Genomic DNA, 18,078 nt, shown 5'->3' with positions numbered 1-18,078 from the left:
CCATCTAGGTTTGTGTAAATACACTCTGATGCTCACATAATGACAAAATCGCCTAACAAAGCATTTCTCAAAACATATTCCTGACATTAAGCGACACATTGCTGTACTTCCTTTGCCCCAAATATTTTCCTATACTATGGTTTCACGATACTATTACAAAAATTATACATATTTTCTTCTTTCAACTTTCATACTCATTAACATATAAAAGGTTTGTTTTTAAGTAGTTTGATTTTGTCCTTCAGAAACTTGATTACCAGTGGAAAATTATTAAAAAATCATTATATTATTTATTCTGCTTTTCCAAAATTATATGAATTAAAACCCTTCAAATTTGAAGATTACGAATTCCTATTTTAAATTGTAGTTACCTAGCAGAAAGACGCTCATGGCAAACTGCTTGTGTCAACAAACCTATTCTGGAGAAACTAGTTCAGGCCCTCCAAGATTGCATAGAAGATGCCTCTCATCCAGGAAGGCAGCAAGAATTTCAGGTTATCTGTGGGGCCAAATTACTGGGCGATTCATGAAGAGACCAAAATTCCATGGTCCCAGACCTGAGACTCCCAGAAACTTTAATGGAAATGTGTTCTCCATTAAAGAAATTGAAAAGACTGTCAGATCTGCCCATTCCATCACTTCAAACTCAAAGAACAATAAAAAGCAATTATAAAATGTTGTTAAATGCTAGGCCTTATTGTGTAAATAGTTCAGTATCTGGTTTAAAAAAATTCCTGAATGAGTTTGCAAAGATTTTAAATTTTGTCTTATTTGATTGACTTCAGTATTAATAGACAAATTAGCCTGCAGGGTCTTTTATCTTAGTCTGCATTTAAAATTAGGTAATTAAATAGCTTTGAATGTACTTAGAAACTACAAATAACAAGTCATGGAAAGAAATGAAGATATAAAAATGAATTTTTTCAGATCACAAATAACAAATTCAGAGAGCAAGTGAGTCCCTGCTCACAGCAGGCTGTGCTTCGGGTGGCGTTGGGGAAGGGATGCATTTCAGTGGTTCTGTCAGTTTACATAGAATTGTGTTCTGTAGAGAAACTAATTGAATGAGACCCTATAGAGTTCACTTTACTTTTTGAAAACCCATATAATTTTCATTACATTATGCGCTGGTCGACATAAGCAGAACATAAATTAGCTTGGTGAGAGCATTGTGTGCCTGTCAATAAGCTCTTTAGTTGTAATAAAGTTATGTCACCATCATACCGCTAAGTCCTGGGTTAGGAGGAGGAAAGGCTGAAGGGAAACCTTCTTAGTGCACCTACTCATCTCAGTCCTCTTTCATTTCTCCCTCACTTTCCTTCCCCTCCTCCACTGTGTGAAGCCTTTGAAAGTACTGTTATCAGCTATCCTTAAACCAGCTGTCTGTCTCCTTGGCAACCCTTATCAAGCTATACCAGGCTTGGGCTGCTAGTGAGTACCTTCAAACCTGCTTAGAGTAAGGTGCTTCAAAATTTTACCATCTACTATACTAAACTCATAAAATATCAGTAGAAGAACTGTATCTTAGTCTGCCTACAGTCTTTATGGCCTAAGAAGATGCACTGAAATTCACCAGCAGTGAAACAAAAAAGGTGGGAGGAAGAGAGAAAAGTCATTTCATAGATGCAGAAAAAAAATTATCTTTGATCCTCTTTTCAAACTGATGAATATTTTTATGAAGAATGTCTGTCTCTGGCTCTGATCAATTATATGGTATTAATATTCTCATTATCTCCTCTATATTCACATCTAAGCTTACATGGCAAATGTTGAATCACTGAAAGAAAATGAGAAGCCACCTCTTTTAGCTTCTCTGATGGTTCAATAGTTAAGACTAACCAAGACACTGTTGGCTGTCTGCTGTCTCTCAATAATTTCTTCATTCTTTATGACTGCAGAGTTCCAATTTTGCTGACATTTTCAAATTCTTCTCCCCTTCCACATTGTTCAGGGTAAATCCTGGCTAATTTAAGCCAATCATAGTAATTTTATTTCTTTTTCCAGTGATTGATTAGAAGAATTAGAAGATTATGTGACCCAATGTTGGTTAATGAGAAAGAAGAGGAATTCAACAGCGAGGCTTCAGAATGGTGCTATAATCAAGAAGAGATATAAAGAAGTAAACCACATGATGCTTCCATTACTAGAACACGGGTAACCATCTTGTGGTCATCGGGGGTGCTGACCTGAGGTTGCCAGAGATGAAAATCATAAACATTCTGGACCTCCATGACATCACTGAGCTATAGAATCTCCTAAAATTGAAGTAGTCCAGCACTGGGACTTGTTTTAAAGTAACAAAATAGAATTTCCTTATTGGTTATGGCATTTAAATTATGTATGTATTTATTTTACTTTCAGCATCCCAGATATACTCATAATTCTTTATCCTTCTCATTTTCAGTTCCCAATTTCTCAAAGTACTTCTTTTAGAAACGTTGCTCAGATTTTAAAATCGTCCAATCCATTCTCATACATGTAGGGGCACCTTGGATTAAGCTATTGATTCAGAAAGTTAGTTAAAATTCCAATGTTTTCTAGGGAGTCTGACTCAAAAGCATTCTTTAACATGGAATGGTTTGCCATATTGGCTCAAATTCAACTAGTTCCTTAAGACAATCTTATGCAGAAGAGGGAAGATTCCATATAAAGGAACGGGCAGGAAAGAGCGAGGAAATGGGAACTCCATTAGGGGCTCTTAGAGAAAGAACAGCATGAGGGCTAATGGGTTATGGGAGGGTGGGCTCCCCACCCAATTTTTTATTCTTGAATGTGAACATAACCGAAGGATCACCACGTCATGAGGAAATTGAAACCAGGAATAGAGAGAGAATTAAATTTTTTAGTAGTTGTGCAAAGAAAGTTGAAGAGTGAAACAACCAAATCCTCACCACTCTTTCTGAAAAGGTAAAGAATTCTTGTCTAAAGTTGATAAATCAGGAAATAAATGTATAAGCTAATTATTTACCGAGTAAAACTCTTTTTGTTGTGATATTTGTGGGACTGCAGGCCTAAATATAGGTCACTCCTACCCCAACACATATGCTTTAAAAGCCCAGAAAATGCCAAGTAACACCCAGAACCCTATAGACAACTCACATTAAAGAGACAGACCTAGTGAGGAGTTAGACCTTCCTAGAACACAGCAAAGAACGCTTACCAGCTAGTCTTTTTTATTTATTTATTTATTTAGACAGAGTCTTGCTGTGTCGCCCAGGCTGGAGTGCAGTGGCATGATCTTAACTCACTGCAACCTCTGTTTCCTGGGTTCAAGCGATTCTTCTGCCTCAGCCTCCCGAGTAGCCTGGATTACAGGTGTGTGCCACCACACCTGGCTAAGTTTTGTATTTTTAGTAGAGATGGAGTTTCACCATATTGGCCAAGCTGGTCTCAAACTCCTGACCTTGTGATCCGCCCACCATGGCCTCCCAAAGTGCTGGGATTACAGGCGTGAGCCACCGTGCCCGGCCTTGTCATTTTTTTATTCTTAAATGTGAACATAACCGAAGGATCACCAAGTCATGAGGAAATTGAAAATCAGGAATGAAGATTATAAAAAAAAAGAAACAAAAAAGCCAATGGAGGAAGTATGTTTTGATAAGTAGAACTTTGAAAAACCTCTAATTAGCATATTCAGAAAATCAACATTTTTAAAGTAAAATAAAAAGTAAAATAAGAGAATTGAGAGAATACTCAAATAATTTGAAAGTCTTTTCAAATATTAAAAATATAATTGCAAAAAAATTAAATAGAAGGCCTTTTAAATCAAAGTGGCAAGTTTCCAGAACATACAGCAAAATAATATGAAAATACAAACATAATTACAGGGTGAAAAGAGACCTGCAAGATAAAACCAGGTGTTGTAATGCCAGATAATTGATAGTTTTAGAAAAGAAGAACATAGAAAAAGTAGAGAGAAAATTATTGAGAAGATAATGGGGTACAATTTCCTAGAATTTAAAAAGGACAATGGGTTGGGTGCGGTGGCTCATGCCTGTAAATCCTAGCACTTTGGGAGGCTGAGACAGGTGGATTACTTCGGTCAGGATTTCGAGACCAGCCTGACCAACACAGAGAAACTCCATCACTACTAAAAATACAAAAATTAGCTGGGCGTGGTGGCGGGCACACCTGTAATCCCAACTACTCAGGTGGCTGAGGCAAGAGAATCGCTTGAACCCGGGAGGCAGAAGTTGCAGTGAGCCAAGATTGTGCCACCGCATTTCAGCCTGGGCAATAAACTGAGACTCTGTTTCACAAAAACAAAACAAAACAAAAATAAAAATAAAAAGGACAATTATTTTCAGATTCTAGGGAGCAAGAAATTAACAAACATTTTTAACCTGGAAAGCAGCCGGTAGAGATTGGATTGGGAAGATGTAGGGCTCTGCAAGACAAGTATCCAAAGGAAAGAGGATTCCAAGCAACAGTTAGGATAATTGGTATGATGGGATATCCTGAGAATATAAGGGACATTTTTTATGTGTGTCGAGAAGGAAAATAGGTTAACTGGAAACTACAAAAACCAAAACAAAACCCAAAAATATAAAGCAAAACCCTGAAACTTGTAAGATTGTGATAGGAAAGATAAATGGAAGATTAACATATCAGTTTACATAGTGATCATTAAGATTGTGATTGAAAAATGAAGATTATGTATAAACTATCTATATAAGATAGATATCTATGCATATGTGTACATTTGTACATTTTGTTATATAGGTATATATACTCCAAGGATTACCGTGTCGTGAGGAAATAGAAAATAGAAAAAATATATATATATACACACACACACACATACACATGCAACTATATACATATAGAGAGATATACATATATATGTATGTGTATATAGATATATATAGCTATATATGTATAAATAATATGTATACAGCCATATATTTTTATAGACACTATATCTATATAGCTGCTGTTGAAATTTAGAAAAGTAACAAGTAGTATGACTAAAAGCAATATTGTCTTCACACATTCTTAAGAGAATGGTCAAGCAGAGCAAATGCTCATCTTTCATTGTGGGAAAGCAAGAAATATCTGTAGTTGATAAATCAGTCTTAATGACTTTGGACTCCAACTCCAGCTTCCTCTGACAGAATATAAGTATGTAAGGATCTAACCCTAAATCCCTGAAGGAATTCAGAGGAATTATTTTCGAGAAGCTGTAACTGTATCAAGGAAAAGACTTCCATACTCTGGCATTTTTGGATCACACAGCTTATGGAGTAGAGAGCACAATTAGTCACCTGAATGGAGAGTTGTCCAGCCCATGTAGAAACTTCCTAACCAGGTTTTTAGTGACCAATTCTTTTTCATTTTTTTCTTTATTTTCTTCTTATGTAATAATATTTGACACACAAAAGAATATGTGATGTACATATAAGCTATGAAGCCAAATAAGGAACAAATATTGGTGAAATCACAGCCCATGTAAAAGCTAAAGTAAGAGCTGCTAATAAGCTGTAAACACTGAGTTTCTTTTCTATATCACATCGATTCTTCTTACCCATAGTTTATCACAATCCTGGATTCTGTAGTCATCCTTCTCATGCTTAAAAAAAAAAATACAGCTTTAAAACCCATGTATGTTTTCTTCTGGATAATGTATTTAGTTTTTCTTTGTTTTGAACTTTATAAAAACAATATTCTTTGTATATTATTCTGAATTATGTTTTCAGTCATTCACCTTGTATTTGTAAGATTTCCCTGGAAAAGACCAGATAGTAAATATTTTAGCCTTTGTGAGCCATATGGTCTCTGTGACAACTATTCATCTCTGCTATTGTAGCAGGCAAACAGCCGTAGACAATATGTAAACAAATGGGCATGGCTATGTGGTTTACAAAACCAGGTAGCCTAGGAGCCTGGCCTATTGGTTTAGTTTGAGTAAACCTGCACTACAATGTACAACACAGGTGAGCAGGATGTTTGTCTTGTTGAATGTACTGTTACTAGATGCAGTGTAGAAGCTCAATAAATACTCTTGAATAAGTAAACACATATATACATACATTCATCTTGGTAACATACTTCTCTGAATATTTCCTTGAGATAAATTATTAGAAGCAGAATTTTTGCACCAAAGAGTATGCAGTCGTGATGTTTATTTCCAAGGCTTTACATAGCTCTTAAAAGTGTACCTTGTTTACTCACAGCAGCGACACGTAATAATGCCCATTCTCTCATGCCATTATCACAATTAGTTATTATCAATTTCTGCTGACCTTACCTTCCAAAATGAAAATAAATGAAACCTTGTTGTTTTATTTAACATTTTATTTTATTAACAGTAAGACTGGACATGCTCTTAAATAGTTTCCTGGTGTTTTATTTTCTTCTTTTGTGAAATAGATCTTCATATCCTCTGTATGTTTTTCTATTCGATTTGTTTTTGATGATTCATAAGACTATTTGACTATAATAGAAATTAACTCCATGTATATGGTAAAGGATGATGAGGCATCATTCAATATCTGAATTAAAAAGCTGAAGTTATTGCTTAGTATATTAAAGGAGAATGATGCTCTCAGGCACTGAGTGATGATTTTGTATAGGGTTTTTGGAAGGTGGTCAGGGATTAAGAGACTTCCAGAGGTGGAAGTAGGTTGAAATCCCTTTAGCAAAAGCCCGGTTACTTGTATGAGACTGTATTGACTGGTTTATATTCAGAAGTGCATTTACTGGAAAGTAAATCCCTGATGAGCTGAGTCAGAAACTCTGGGTCTTAGATTGGTTGGTTTATGAAAGCCTATTCACTGAGGTAACTTGTCTTTGATGTGTGGAACAGATACACAAAATGGATTCTTTTTTTTTTTTTTTTTTTTTGTGAGATGGAGTCTCGCTCTGTCGCCCGGGCTGGAGTGCAGTGGCCAGATCTCAGCTCACTGCAAGCTCCGCCTCCCGGGTTTACGCCATTCTCCTGCCTCAGCCTCCCGAGTAGCTGGGACTACAGGCGCCTGCCACCTCGCCCGGCTAGTTTTTTTTTTTTTTTTTTTTGTATTTTTTAGTAGAGACGGGGTTTCACCGGGTTAGCCAGGATGGTCTCGATCTCCTGACCTCGTGATCCGCCGTCTCGGCCTCCCAAAGTGCTGGGATTACAGGCTTGAGCCACCGCGCCCGGCCCACAAAATGGATTCTTCTGACTACTTGCTAACATTGCTGAAGGAAAGTCAGGTTTTTGTCATAAGAAAGTTTGAAGTTTTATATAAACACATATATTACTGTTTTACTTTTTAATTTTTGAGTTTGATGTCATGTTTTTCATGAATGTCCTCCATCTCCATCATGGTTGTAAAAAATCAATTTTCTTCTGAAACATTCACAGTGGTGCTTTTATTGATGCATAATAGTTGTACATATTTATGGGTACATGTGATATTCTGATACATGCATACAATGTGTAATGATCAAATTAGAGTATTTAGGCTATCCATCACCTTGAACAAGTATCATTTCTTTGTGTTGGGAACATTTCAAATCTTTTCTTCTAGTTATTCTGAAATATACAACACATTGTTGCTAACAATAGTCACCCTACTATGCTATTAAATGCTAGAACCTCTTACAAAAATTTTTATTTCAATAGGTTTTAGGTAACAAATGGTGTTTGGTTACATGGATAAGTACTTTAGTGGTCAATTCTGAGATTTTGGTGCACTCATCACCCAAGCAATGTACACTGTACCCAATGTGTAGTCTTTTATCCTTCAACCACCCTTTCCCCTGAGTCCCCAAAGTCCAATGTGTCATTCTAATGCCTTTGCATCCTCATAGTTCAGCTCCCACTTATGAGTAAGAACATATGATATTTGGTTTTCCATTCCTGAGCAACTTCACTTAGAATAATGGTCTCCAATTCCATCCAGGTTGCTGCAAATGCCATTACTTCATATATTTTTTATGGCTGAGTAGTATTCCATGATATATTTTCTTGTTGATTGATGAACATTTGGACTGTTTTCATATTTTTGCAATGGCAAATTGTGCTTTTATAAACATGCATGTACAAGTTTCTTTTTCGTCTAATGACTTCTTTTCCTCTGGGTAGATACACAGTAGTGGGCTTGCTGGATCAAATGGTAGTTCTACTTTTAGTTCTTTAAGGAATCTCCCCCACTGTTTTCCATAGTGGCTGTACTAGTTTATATTCCCGCCAACAGTGTAAAAGTGTTCCCTTTTCACCACATCCTTGATTGTGGTCATTTTTACAGTAAGAAGATGGTATCATATTGTAGTGTTGATTGGCATTTCTTTGATGATTAGAGATGTTGAGCATTTTTTTATATGTTTGTGGGATGTTTGTATATCTTCTTTTGAGAATTGTCTATTCACGTCCTTAGCTCACTTTTTGATGGGACTATTTTTGTTCTTGCTGATTTATTTGAGTTCCTTGTAAATTCTGGATATTAGTCCTTTGCCAGATGTACAGATAATGAAGATTTTCTTCCACTCCATGGGTTGTCTGTTTTCTGTGCAGATTATTTCTTTTGTTATGCAGAAACTTTTTATTTAATTAAGTCCCGTCTATTTCTTTGTTTTTGTTGCATTTGCTTTTGCATTCCTGGTCGTGAAGTCTTTGCCTAAGCCAATGTCTAGAAGGGATTTTGCAATGTTATCTTCTAGGATTTTTATGGTTTCAGGTCTTAGATTTATGTCTTTGAACCATCTTGAGTTGATTTTTGTATAAAGTGAGTGTTTAGAATCCAGTTTCATTATTTCATTTTTTCAAAAATATTTTGTCATCTGGAAATATATATATTTGGTATTATGTCTTTTTAACTTCATATTTCACTGTGACAACAAACTTTTTTTTGATTAAACTTTAAGTTTTGGGATACATGTGCAGAACAGTTTAATTCTTCTACATGTGTCTTGCCAATTATCCCAGTACCATTTGTTAAATAGGTTGTCCTTTCCCCACTTTATGTTTTTGTTTACTTTGTCAAAGATCAGTTGGCTGTGAGTATTAGGCTTTATTTCTGGGTTTGTATTCTGTTCTCTTGGTCTATGTGCCTATTTTTATACCAGTAACATGCTGTTTTGATTACTATAGCCTCATAGTTTAGGTTGAAGTCAGGTAATGTGATACCTCCAGATTCATTCTTTTTGCTTAGTCTTGCTTTCACTGTGTGGGCTCCTTTTGTTTTCATATGAATTTTAGGATTTTTTTTGTAGGTTCATGAAGAATAATTAGGGTATTTTGATGGGAATTGCATTGAATTTGTAGGTCTCTCTTAACAGTATGGTTATTTTCATAGTATTGATCCTACTCATCCATGAGCATAGGGTATTGATATGGTTTGGCTGTGTCCCCACCAAAATGTCATCTTGAATTGTAGCTTCCATAATTTCCACATGTTATGGGAGGGTCTCAGTGGGAGGTAATTGAATCATGGGAGTAGGTCTTTCCTGTACTGTTTTTGTGATAGTGAATGAGTCTCACAAGATCTAATGGTTTTATAAAGGGCAGTTCCCCTATATAAACTCTCTTGCCTGCTGCCATGTAAGATGTGATTTTGCTCCTCATTCGCCTTCAGCCATAATTGGGAGGTCTCATCAGCCATGTGGAAGCGTAAGTCAATTAAACCTCTTTCCTTTGTAAATTACCAAGTCTTAGATATGTCTTTATGAGCAGCGTGAAAACATGCTGATAGAATAAATTGGTACTGGGTAGTGGGGCACTGCTGTAAAGATACCTGGAAATGTGGAAGTTATTTTGGAACTGGGTAACAGGAAGAGTTTCAAACAGTTTGGAGGACTTGAAGAAGATAGGAAAATGTGGGAAAGTTTGAAACTTCCTAGAGACTTGGAAGACTCAGAACACAGGAAGATGTGGGAAAGTTTGGAACTTCCTAGAGACTTGTTGAATGTCTTTGACCAAATGCTGCTGTCTCAGATGGAGAAGAGAAATTTGTTGGAAACTGGAGCAAACATGACTCTTGCTATGTTTTAGCAAAGAGACTGGTGACAATTTTCCCTGCCCTAGAGATTTGTGGAACTTTGAACTTAAGAGAGATGATTTGATTTAGAGCATCTGTTGCAAGAAACTTCTAAGTAGCAAAGCATTCAAGAGGTGGCTTGGGTACTGTGAAAATCATTCAGTTTTATGTATTCACAAATATATGGTTTGCAATTAGAACTTATGTTTAAAAGGAAGCAAAGCATAAAAGTTCAGAAAGTTTGCAGCCTGACAATACAATATAAAAGAAAACTCCATTTTCTGGGGAGAAATTCAAGCTGGCTGCAGAAATCTGCATAAGTAACAAAGAACCAAATGTTAATCCCCAAGACAATGGGGGAAATGTCTCCAGGGCATGTCAGAGAACTTCATGACAGCCCTTCACATCACAGGCCTCCCAGAGGCCTAGGAGGGAAAAATGGTTTCCTGGGCTGGGCCCAGGGCCTTGCTGGTTTGTGGAGCCTCAGGACTTGGTGCCCTGCATCCCAGCTGTGGCAAAAGGGGGCCAATGTACAGCTCAGGCCATTGCTGCAGAAGGTGCAAGCCCTAAGCCTTGGTGGTTTACACACAGTGTTGGACCTGCAGGTGCACAGAGGTAAAAGAATGTCTTTGGTATTTTGATATGAGTGGCATTGAATTTGTAGATTACTTTGGGTAGTCTAGTTATTTTAACAATATTAATTCTTCCAATCTATGCCTGTGGATGTCTTTCCATTTCTAGGTGTCATATTAAATTTCTTTTATTTGTGTTGTGTAGTTTTTATGGTAGACGTCTTTTACCTCCTTGGTTAAACTTATTCAAGATATTTTATTTTTGATAGTTATTATAAATGGAATTGCTTTCTCGATTTCTTTTTTAGCTAGTCAGTCATTCATGTGTAGAAATGTCACTGATTTTGTATACTAATTTTTATTCTGAAACTTTAGTAAATTTGTTGATAAGTTCTAAGCGTATTTTGGTAAAGTCTTTTTGTGTAGGACTCCCATAAGAATTTCTTCTAGGACAAGTCTAGTGGTGATGAATTCCCTCAACTTTTGCTTGTCTGGGAAATACTTTATTTCTTTTTTATTCCTGAAAGATAACTTTGATGGTTATAGTATCTTTGACAGATTTTTCCTTGAGAACATTAAATGTATTACCCCATTCTCTCCTGGCCTGTAACGTTTCTGCTGGGAAATTTACTGTTAGTGTGATGGAGGTTCCCTTATATTTCACTTGATGCTTTTCTCTTATTGTTTATAGAATTCTCTTTTTATTTGTGACTTCAAAGTTCGAGTGTAATGTGCCATGGATATGACCTTTGTGAGTTGGATGTATTTGGGGATCTTTGAACTTCCTTTACCTAGATGTCTACCTCTCTTGCAAGACTTGGGAAACTTTAAGCTATTATTTTGCTATACAGGTTTTCTATATCCTTGCCTTGCTCATTCCTTCTCCTTCTAGAACTTTCAAAATTTAAATATTTGGTTGCTTTATGGTGTCCCATATGTTACATAGGCTTAAAAAATTGGTTTTTACTCCCTCTTCTTATTTTTTTTTTTTTTTGTCTCACTGGGTTATTTCAAAAGATTTGTTTTCAAGTTCAGAAATTCTTTCTTCTGCTTGATGTAGTCTATTGTTTAAGATCTTGCTTGTATATTTTATTTCATTTTTTGAATTATTGAGTTACGGAATTTATTTTAAAATAATATCTATTTCTTTGTTGAATTTCTCAGATCATAAATTATATTTTCTGCTTTATTTGTATTGTTTATCCACGTTCTCTTGTATCTTAGCTTCTTTAATGTCATTATTTTGAATTCTTTTTCAGGCATTACATAGGTTTCTTTTTCTGTTGGAAGGTATTGCTGGAGAATTGTTGTTTTCCATTGCAGATGTTATCTTTCCTTTCTTTTTCATGTTTCTGGTGTTCTAACATTGATGTCTGTTGATTTACTATGACACTACTACTTCTAATAACACAGATTGTTTTTTGTACAGAATGATTATTTCCCACTGATGTATCTAGTGTTGTTTGGGTAGGGCTCTTTGGCTTTGATTCTGGGTGGATGCAACAGTCTCCATATGATTTTTCCTGTAATCAGTGTCAGTGGTACCTGAGTTCCTCAGTGGCCTAGGCTACAGTTGTTAGTGAAGGATGTGGTGAGGGTTTGCTGGGGACAGAAATGTCAGGTAGGCTGGTCTTTGGGAACCAGTGGTGGCAGCAGCAGGCTGGATATGCCAATTTTGGGGCCTCCAGTTGGATTGTTCAATCCTGGTAATGGCAGTGGTGGGCCAGGTGGGTAGGTGGATCCTCAGGCCCTTGGGTGGCATGAGTGGCATTAACAATGGCAGTTTTAACAGTGGGCTAACCCTTGGGTGTCTCTGTCCTCAGGCCCCTTAACGGTGCATACAGGTACAGGCTGTGGTGGGCGGGTTGTTTGATTCCTAGGTCCCCAGGTGGCATGCTGGGGCATTGGCAGTGCTAATGGTAGATGGGGTAAGCTTATCTTCAATACCCTGGATAGTGTGCATGGGTGCCAGCATTGACAGGCAGGGTGGGTTAATCCCCAAGCCCCCAGAGGATGCATGAAAGTACTGCCAGTGGAGGCTGCAGGCAGGGTGGGCTTGTCTTCATGTGCCCAGATTGCACATGCATACACTGGCAATGGATGGGCCAGGCCTGTTGTCAGGACCCCTGATTGTGCTCATGGGCTCCAGCTGTGGCAGGCAGGTGTGCCTGTCCATCGGTTGATGGTGCTCGAGGGCACCATGTGTTGTGGGCAGTGAAAATGGATTCCCAGGCATCAGGACAATGAATGTGGGCAGTGGCAGTAGGGGCAGTGGGCAGGGTAGATCTATCCTCAGGCCCCTGGGTGGCACCCAAGTGGGTCAGTCCCCAGACCCCATAAAAGCACCTGCCAGTGTACAGTGGCTCTACTGCTTGGGGGTAGGATGGAGTGTAATCATTGGCAGCAGCCCCAGGCATGCTGCTCTTAGGATCTTTGGAACATGGGCTTTGGCAGCCTTTGTCCCAAGGGCAGCCTCCTGACTGTGCTGCACTGCTGGTTCCTTGGGGTGTAGGACATTGTGTGGACTAAAGTGCTGGGGACTTCATCGCACAGCTGGATCCAGCTGGCATTATGACCCTGCAGACCCCTGGGTGAATGTGATGGGATGTCAGCAGGGCTCCAGTAATGTGGAGGTACAAGGACTGTTGGGCCCCTGGGCAAGGTGGTGGGGACTGGGTTCTCAAAATGGTGGCATGAGGTGGTTACTTGGGCCTTGAGAAGGTGTGTGTGACCAAGGGTAAACTTTCTTTCTGGAACAATGCCATCATATGGACTCCAGATTGCTCCCCTATACTAGTCTCAGGGAATGTGAGAGCTGAGAATCTCTTCCATGGCCAGAATTCTAAGAATTTGTGGTGGGAATAGGGGACCACTGGAAATCTCTTATCTCTTTCCTACCCTGGGGAATTTCTCCTGGCTTCAAGCCAATTCTGGTCAAGCTGGCTGCTTTGCTTTACTCTCTTTCCGTGATTCAGACGTTCCCTGTCACTTCCTTTCTGAACCCCTGAGTTCTCTCTTAGATACTCTATTTGGCATGAAATTATCTGCTCACTGTTTTTATTTTTCTTTATGAAGATGGTGAGTGCCATGTGCCTCTGGTCAGCTATCTTAAACCTAAGTCTCCTTCACAGGGTTTTAAAATTTAGATCATTAAACCATTTGAATAATGTAATCATAATCCATCTGAAATTAGATTTTGGTGTAGGTGTTAAGTAGTCATTTAATTTCTTATTTCAAACTGAGTTGCCAATTTTCCAACTCACATTCACTGGATAACTTATAATTTCTTCTTTTATTTGGAGAACACAATTATTCAATTATAAAAACATACGTGTGTGTGTATTTATTTCATTTTTAGAATCTTGATTTCCTATAAAAGCTTCAATATTTTCAGTTACAAAGCTTTCTAATATGTTTGAATAACTAAAAAGGGCAACCTCCATTTTATTTTTCAACAATGTCTAGCTTACTACTGAACATTTATTTCTCTACACAAAAATTTAAAACTTTTGGAAACTTCCTTTATTTGAAAAATATGGCCTGCATTTTGATTGTAAATGCATTAAATTAACGTTTCTTTGGGAAGGAGGAACACCATCCATATTGTCTCCCCATCTGGAAAGATGTAAGTTTCTCGAATTACTCAAATCTTTTATTTTTCTAACCAAAGTTACACTTTGGGAGTTATAACCCTTTCAGACAATCTTTTTGAAAGCGTAAAACCTTCAGGTCTCAGAAAAAAAAAAAATACATATGCCCAAGCTCATAATATTTTGCATATTTCTAGAAACTAACAAATTGTCAAAAGCCCATCAATGGACTCAAGATTAAAAAACTGTCTTCTACATTCAAGTTTTGTAGTTTTCTAAGATTTTATTTTTTCTTGTGGAATCTACCTATTTTATATTAACTTTTTTTATATGTTAAACATTTAGATAATAAAATTATTATTGTTTTTAAACATGTCATCATGACATGGTACATGCCTGGCCTCTTGCAGGCCGTCTAACTGGGTTCTTGGGCCCTTGGGAGCATGGGCTTTGGCACCCTTTGTCCCAGGGGCAGACTCCTTACTGTGCTGTGCTACCTGCTCCTCAAGGTGTAGGACATTGTGTTGGCTAGACTGCTGGGGACCTGGTCACACAGCTGGCTCCAGCTGGCATTATGACCCTGCAGGTCTCTGGGTTATTCTATATTTCATTATTCTACATTTCATTATTATTAGCTGTGACTTCTCCACTCGCTAGCTGTGTAGAAAAATCACTTGCACCTCCATACCTCCATTTCCTCATCCTAAATGTGGTGATGTTCAAGGTAACCTAACTTAGAACAATCTTTCAAATGTTTATGTGACATATGAATTAATTGTCATTATTAAAAATAGATTTTTTCCAGTTAACTAATTGCTGTATGTGTTCATTTCCATTATTGAAAATATAATATTTTTTCAAATTAATTATTTTACTTGACCACTTACCTAATTTTCTTAAAGAATTTTCAAGTTAAATCTCTCAAATTTTTAAAGTAGTATATATCACTTAAAAATAATAGTAATCGGCCGGGCGCGGTGGCTCAAGCTGTAATCCCAGCACTTTGGGAGGCCGAGACGGGCGGATCACGAGGTCAGGAGATCGAGACCATCCTGGTTAACACGGTGAAACCCCGTCTCTACTAAAAAATACAAAAAACTAGCCGGGCGAGGTGGCAGGTGCCTGTAGTCCCAGCTACTCGGGAGGCTGAGGCGGGAGAATGGTATAAACCCAGGAGGCGGAGCTTGCAGTGAGCTGAGATCTGGCCACTGCACTCCAGCCTGGGTGACAGAGCAAGACTCTGTCTCAAAAAAAAAAAATAAATAAATAAATAATAATAATAATAGTAATCTTGGCTCTCCCTTTTCAATATTTATACCTTTCATTTATTCTTTTGTTGCTTTTCATTGGCTAAAATTTGCAGAAAAATATAACGGTAGTAGATGTCTTACTTGGCTCTAATGTTTCACTATTAAATGTGGTTAAAGCTAATGGTTTTTTATTATAAGAGAATAGACTGCCATTCCTAAAAATAATAAGGGATTTTATTTTTGACCATAAATAAAAGGCAACTTTTATTAACAGTTTTTTTGGAAAATTCTTAGAATCATAATATTATCTTCCTTAAAATACATTATAATAAAATATATTAAAATAAAATGTTAACAGTTCTGTTAATTGACCTGTAAACACTGGTCCTGTAATTAAAATTAGACTAGTATGGGATATTACATTTTAATAATAGCTAGACTTGCATTATCAAAGCAGTAGGTATAATCTGAGTCCATATATTTACATATAATTTTATTTATTTTTCTATACATCAGTTTTGATTCTGTCTCTGAGCCTTCATCCTGCCAGCTTGTGACCATTTGGAGGACTCATCCACTTCTACAGGTGTCAAAGGTCCATAGTCTAAGGAAGTGCTACATTCACAGATTGTCTACACAGTTTATAGCTAAGACATTAGCCACCATCCTTTTTGATCCAATGGCACTCTTCTACTTCCATGTCTCTCTGGGGACTTCAGAACATTTGCAAGCTGAAAACATCAGGCCAGTGATTGTGTCTCTGTAGATAAACCTTCAATATATTTGTCTCTGGAACACTGCCGAGTGGCAGGCATTTATGATCCTGTATTCCCACTGCCTGAGTTACTAGCAACCTGAAGATGACTTCCTTTTTCAGGAACAGCAGCAAGACCTTTGCTTCAGTTTTTTCCAATTGATGATGAAAGATATCAATATTCCATCATAACAAAAGGGCAAAGAAAGGGTATGTTTCCACCTTCAATCAGTGTAAATGTTTATATCTGATTTCACCAATATATTATTTAGTATTTCTTTATCCATATTCATAACTCATAAGTGAAATTTGTCCGCAATTTTTTTTCTTGATCTATCTTTGTCAGATTTTAATGTCAGAGTCCTAAATACATTTGAAAGCTCTATGTCATTTTCTATATTTTGGAAAACATTAACGACATCAGAATTATCTGTTCCTAGAGGTTTAATGGAACTTACCATCTGGATATGAAGACTATTTTAGGTTTCAGTTTTGTTAAACTTCTTTTTCATACCACATTTTAATAAAATGTGTAACTCTATTTGTGCATGGAAACTAAATAGTCACTTGTGATCTACAGATCTTTTCCCGTCAGTTCATTATGGCTTCTCTGGAAAGTTGTTACTTATCCCCTCTGACCCACTGGCTTATGGAACTGTCTATTGCTAATTAAATTGTTTTATGATTCCCATACATTCAGCCAAACTTTCCTTATTACTTATTTTAATTATCCCCACTACCACTTCCAATCCAATTTGCTGAATATTTATTCTTATAAGAGAAAGTGGTAGGGTATATTTTGAGCTGAAGAACTATATTCACAGCCCACATCAGATAATTGGAATTAACTGTAGTACAGGAATTTCCTCTAAAACAATGCTGTAATTTAAATGACAGTAGTGACATTAGTCAGCTGTAGATTGCTGCTAGATTTTTAAATAATGAAATATAGAATAATGAAAAACATACTTAAAAATGAAACTAGATATAAAGCCCAGAAATTGAATTCACTACTTGAGTTCTAAAAATTCTATTATTCTATTCTCTCATTTTTTGAAATACTTATATAATATGATTGATGCCTGAGGAGGGGTTCAAACAATAACTAAAACTAAAATGAAGTTTTTCATTTACTCAGGAAACAATTTGTAAATTATAAAGCTAAATGACTTTTGCAGTTTTTATATTTTTTATTTCTAATGGAAATAGTGCCAAATTTCACTTTATTTCATGTTTTAGAGATATAGCTTTACATTGCTCAGATTGCTAGAGTGCCATTATAACTATTTATGAAGAAATTAGAAATCAAAATAAATTGTCTAATTATTATTGTGATATAATTGACATGTACATATATATCTTCAAATTGGATTACGTATATACTGCACAAAAGAATTAATAAACATTCTTTGAAGATTTTTCTCCTTTCATTAAAATCAACGTGTTCATTGAGAAATATGACTGAGATAAAAGAGAATTTTCCAGGAAACCATGACTCTATATCATTCAATCAGATGGGACCATGTTGCAATTAGTAAAATGCCTTTTCCAAAGGTTAGCAACTCACCCCTGTAGAAAGAATCAAACCGGATTAAAACAAGTTTAGATTCAACAATCTGAGTACTCAGCTAACATAAACAGAACACTCACATTTTCTCTATATAAGAAAACTGTTCAGTTTCACTGATTTTTAGTTTTTATTGTGATTTTCTGTTTACTAAAATCCATGCATTGGAAATGTACTACTTTTGAAATTAAGGAAAATGCTGTAATAGAACCATCTGTTATTAAACATATACATGTATATGCATGTGTATGTCTCTCTCTCTCTCTCTCTATATATATATATATATAAATGTATTTGATTTTTTTCCTTAAATAAAAGCCCTGAAGATAGAATTATTGAAGGAAAGTATATAAGCTCTTTTAGAATTCTTTGTTGATAGGGTTATTTGA

At 36.5% G+C, this 18,078-nt stretch overlaps 1 long non-coding RNA gene across 1 annotated transcript; it reads left to right on the top strand.

Annotated features, from left to right (window-relative positions):
* Positions 1–1,455: 1,455 nt before the first annotated feature.
* On the top strand, positions 1,456–16,937 carry LOC116418852. Its single transcript, XR_004229023.1, has 3 exons — positions 1,456–1,592; positions 2,005–2,154; positions 16,246–16,937. It is a non-coding gene; the product is annotated as an uncharacterized LOC116418852 (long non-coding RNA).
* The last annotated feature ends 1,141 nt before the right edge of the window (positions 16,938–18,078 follow it).

The sequence above is a fragment of the Piliocolobus tephrosceles genome, chromosome 7 (genome assembly GCF_002776525.5).
Source record: "Piliocolobus tephrosceles isolate RC106 chromosome 7, ASM277652v3, whole genome shotgun sequence".
NCBI lineage: Eukaryota > Metazoa > Chordata > Mammalia > Primates > Cercopithecidae > Piliocolobus > Piliocolobus tephrosceles.
The sequence above is the reverse complement of the archived record's forward strand: the minus strand, read 5'-3'. Positions and strand labels throughout refer to the sequence as shown.